Here is a 5,728-nt window from a genome sequence, read left to right as displayed (position 1 = left end):
TACAGTTTTTGATCAATATACTTCTTACTTACTAAAAAAAAAAAAAAAAAAAAAAAAGGAGAATTAAAATTAACTTTGTTAGTTCTCTCACAACATAAATATTAATGGTGGGTATAAGTTGGACTCCTTATAGTAACATGTTCGGATGATGTATCTTAGTTGCTATATTTAATTTTGATTATTTTTCACAAGTTACTATGGTACATTTATGTTACTAAGTTTCTTAGCTAACCTACCCGATGTAATTTGGCATTTAGTTTATAGAAGTATAATCGATAATTATAACCAATTATTTTGAACTTATCTCGGCCCTTACCGAGCTGTACTTATTAGTAACGCTAATCTCAATACCGCAATTCCTTGTTTGTAACGCTTATTTTGATGCTGCAATTCTGTAAAACCTGCAAAATTAAACTATTGATTACTCTTTCAATACACGTTGTGTACAACGAGCGTTAGATGCTGGCCCAACAACTCATCGCTTACCCAACTGTCACCGTCACAAATTACTCAGAATTTTCTATTTTCTTCGAGGATCTTGACATTATCGACACTAAAATATGGGTGCATGAGGACTCCTCCCCGAGGATTGTGGCGTGTATCCGTTGTCGCCACGAGGAGACGAGAATATATAAGAGGGTATTGTTCGCTTCTGAGCTGATTGCATAAGAAATGGCTGGCGATAGATCAAAACTAATTATTCAACTCCAATTCTAGCAGTATTATTGTCGATGGTTCCTCTAGTTCCTCATACGAAAATTCAGATGAAGATTTGATTTCAACTTCAACTTTACTTGGGGTTGGGTCAGTCTTGTGGAAGGGAAAGGGGATGGTTGTGGGAAGGGTGGCTAACCTTTTTCAGGATGAGGAAGGGGAGGGAAGTTTTCCCAGTGGGGCTGGGTGGTCTTGTGGAGGGAGGGGGGCTTCTCAATAATGCCCTTTCCAACAATGATCCACGACTTTCACTACAAGGAAATTACCTTTCATAGCGATTATCCTAACCTTTGATATCGATTGTAATTGCTATAAAAAGCTTTCCCAACGAATGGTCAATCGATACAATATCCACCGTTGTCATATCCTTTAGTAGTGGTTTTCAATATCGCTAGGGTTACCCTCAATAATCGATACGAAAAACTACATGCAATCGTGGTGATTATTGTAGCAATTATAATCGCTATAAATGTTGAACTCATTTTTTTCAAAAAAAAAAAAAAAAATATTACATATGGAACATGCAACCTCAAGCTATAATATTAAATGTTTTACCAATAAGCTATCACATATTTTATGTACTCTTTGTCAAACAATATTTATATATCTAATGTATAAAAGGCTTTTCGTATCGATTTTTGGGTTTTAGTAACAATTGTAAATGATAAGATTTCTCATAATTTTATAAATGTGCAAAAAAAAGGGTGGATATGTATTATTATGTTTTTCGTATCGAGTTTATATGGGAAAAGCCATGGAGATTGTAAAATGATATGATTTCCTCTACTATTCACAAACATATGTGCATATTGTAGCTAATGTACAATCACTACAAAATAATCGCTACGAAAAGACAATTTTCTTGTAGTGTTTTGATTGAAAAAAGCACATATACCATCCGGACTCGGGGCTTTCATCTGATGTATTGGTGTAAGGGCTTCAACAACCTCACTACACACAAAAGGAGCCAACAACATATATTTTATGAGCACTTGATACAAGAGGTGAATCAGGTCGATAATAGGGGAGGTATCTGTATCTGAGTAAAGAGTCTCAAAGTGCTCCAATAAAACTATAGAAATTTTATTCTCATCATCAAACTTAGAATTTATATCACCATATTTTTACCAGTTTTTCCGACTATGTTGATGCCAGTACGCCTCCTCGCGTTTCTCAAGTTCCTCCATACATGCGCAAATCAAGGTTTCTCATTAGCTCAATAATTTCAATTGTTTACCCCTTTTCCATCAGTTTTGACATATGATTTTCATAATCTTGAATTTCTTTTGCAACATTTCCAAAAGTCTCCTTACTCCATGAGCTTAAGCCACTAGCTGTTTGGGAAATATTTTGGTTATCATCACCTTTGACCCAAGATTTCTTGATTATGTCTATACTCCTCTCCTTTATCAACCATATTTTTTCAAATCTGAATAACTTCTTCCTCCGCTTTGGATTGACAATACTAGGACTTCCTTTTATACATAAGAGCAGCATCAGATGATCACATTGACATTTTGCAAGATGAGAAACAAAGGAGAAAGGACCCAATGAAAGTTGTTTTCCACATATGATTTACAAAGGAAATGATCTAAGCGTGCTTGTATATTCTTCTTATCACCTCGACTGTTTGTCCAAGTAAAAACATAACCAATGCAACCAAGATCCATCAACTGACACTCTTTTCTCTATACTACATGGACGGTTGCCCTATATAAGGGCCCAATATTGGGCATTTCTCTTTTGTTCAATCCATCACTACAAATTATGATCTTGTAGGATGCATTCCATGGGATGTAGTCCATTTGATAACCAAAGATCGTTGATCACTTCTAGAAACAGATAATAACAACCAAAAGAATAAAGTAAGTATCTCCATAATTCGATCCATAATATATCTAGTGATATCGGTTGAGGAAGACACAATTCCTTCTGATTAATTTCACCCCGTAAAGTATGGTATAGTCTGATCATGATCACAAACCGATCTCTATTAGCTCCCCTATTTTAGCTTTATATTCTTCTTCCTTGAATACGTAAATACCCATGAATCTCCATCCCTCTCTAGAATCATTCTCCACCATTGCATCAATATGATTTCTGAAAAAAGACTTAATAATCAAATCAAGACTATTGCACTAGAGAAGAGCAAATCCCCCACTCCTCTTCCTCCCCTCTTCAACACAATCCACTGCTAACATCCCTTCAAACTTCATTTTTTGTTTGACTTGATCCCTTTCATGTTGCTTCAAACGAGTCTCCAATAAGAAAACAAGTTGGGGATTCTCTATTAAGATTAATCTTTTTAACACATTTACAGTAGATACACTCCCCAAGCCTCATAATTCCAAGATAAGGTGTAACTCATTGGGAACCGAGAGGTGAGAGCCTTATTAGTGGGGCTTCCCATAGTTTCCTCAACATTACAAAGTTGTACCTTATTAACATCCACTGTATCAAATTTTTTCTCCTTTCCATCTCAACTCTTCCCCCCCCCCCTTATTTCACCACAAGCATCAACATTCTTTTTTGAGATACATATCTTTTTGTTTCCCTCCTTATAACTCTTCGTTGTATAATCCTCATCTTCAATTTCCCTCATCGCCACATCATCACTACGAAACAAAATCTTTTTCCACTTAAAATTTTCTCCCCTACATTCAAATCGCCGAACACTATACTAGGTATGTACACTATCCATTTTGGTTCCCAAATCTACATCCTCACTGTCACCCTCATCTTCCTCAACTTCACGGCTCTCAAACTAATGGGTAGCCCCACAAGAGACACGAATTCCCAAACATCATCGATTGACCTATAATTAAACTGTAATACCCCGTATGTCATACGTATTTTCCTAATTAATTAATTAGGAATTATTTTATAAAAAGGGTATTTCAGTAAATTTATTATTTGGAGCCAAAATGATATTTGAATTTTGACGCCAAAAGAATTTTGAAATTTAATTATTATTTTGGATAAGATTTATTATCCATTTATCCTATTTAAAAACCGGATTATTTATATATTTCGGATATTTTAATTAAGGCAAAAACTATATTTTATTAATTAATTAAGATGGCCGAAAATTCCCATTAATTAGCTAGGAATTTCGGATTTCCTATGTATAGGAAATCTGATTTTCTTAGTTATTTTGTTGGTGAATAATTGGTATTTAATTATTTAATTATTCTATATTATTTACACAATTATTTTTATTCCTTAAAACCGAGCAAAAATCTTCCTAAATATTATTAGGGAAATCCTAAAATCTGAGCTATGGAAAGCTCAAGAATTTCAGCCCTCTTGTATTATTTTGGGGGAAATTATTTTGGTAAATTGTATTTTTAATTATCTCCCTAAAATCTTTTATTTTCCTTAATTCCATTTTTCCATGTTCTTAATATTTGATCATCATATTTTCCTACCTTTTATTTCTCTTGATTATTCCTCAAGTAATTCCATTTTCCATATTATTTTTCATGACTATACACCTTCCATATTTTTATTATTCTCAATCACCTTTAATATCAAAAGTTTCCTTAATTATTAATTCACATCTCCAAGTAATTCCATAAACTCTTCTTGTCATAATTCTTCCTATATTTTCCTACCATAATTCATGCTCATACTAGCCTATAAATACCCCTTCAATTCATGATCAAACACTCACACAAATTCTCATAATTCTCTCTCAAATTCTCTAATTAATTCTCTTTCATTTCTTTTCTCCTCCTTGCGCCAACCACCACCATCGAGCACCACTCTCCACCTCCGGCGCCACCTGCCGCCGCCAGCCACCATCAGCAGCAGCCACCTGTCATCGTGCTGCTACCCTTGTCGCCCCTTCCTCCTCCTCTTCTCCTTGGTTTCTTATCTTTTCTTCTTCTCTTCTCTTATTCAATTAATTATTATTATTATGGGGAATTATAAAAGTTATTATGAGTAGTTTTAATTATATATAAATTCATATTTTTAATGATATTTATGAGAAAATAATTTAAAAGGTTCATGTACATATAGTTAGGGGTTTTTAATTTAATTATTGTGATTATTTTTTAACCTTATATTGATTAAGGTTATATTTATTTATAGGGTGTGTTCGATCAAGATTCTTGAGGTTCCTTTTGTGTGATTTTGCTAAGCAAGGATCAAGGTACGTTAGGTGGCTAGATACCTTGAAAGTGATTGGTTTAAATAAGCATGTTTGAATGATTTTATGATGATTGAATTAAATTGAATTGAATTATGATTTATGAAATAAAAGCATGTTTAATTAAATTGGTTTTGATAAATAAATTGGAATATTGATTTTTATATCATGTCTTGAATAATTAAAATTATTATTCATGTATAAAAGGTTTGATTTTGGAAGCATGTTGAATTTAATAAAAAGGAGTTTGAATTATTATTATAAAGATTGGAATTATTGGATTTAAAAAGGATTTATTGAATAATTATTATTAATGCTTTATAAGCATGTTGGTAATCCCACTATGCAGATTTGGTTTATTGATAAGGCCTTGGACTTTGTATGACCGAGTCTTTCCTCAAGAATAGCCTTGTAACATAAGGAGACTAGCTTGGGGGGTGTGCACAATTGGGTGAGGAATTGGATTTAAAGGAATTGGATTATAAAGAGGAATTGGTTTTATTGGTTTGTATATTGATATTGGATATTGAAATTGGTTTTGGAATTATGAATTGGAATTACTGGTTTAATTATTGGAACGGATGGAATTGATTTCAAAAGCATGTTTACTAATAAATTGAGTTTAATTATCTTGCACTTATCGTACTTAGCATATTTTGCTAATCCGTATTTCTTATTTTATTTTGGTTCACCCTGTTTACCATAATGGTAAGCAATGTTGACTAATTTCAGGTGGAGTCAATGATTGTGCATATGGAGTCCCGGGAATGGTTTCACCTAGATTAGGAAATGTTGGTCTTTATGTTTTATTTTGAGTACTCACGACAATAGTTACTATTTATGGTCTATTATTAATAAAGA

The sequence above is a fragment of the Chenopodium album genome, chromosome 11, assembly GCF_948465745.1.
Source record: "Chenopodium album chromosome 11, dcCheAlbu1.1, whole genome shotgun sequence".
NCBI lineage: Eukaryota > Viridiplantae > Streptophyta > Magnoliopsida > Caryophyllales > Amaranthaceae > Chenopodium > Chenopodium album.
Note: the sequence above shows the minus strand (reverse complement) of the source record.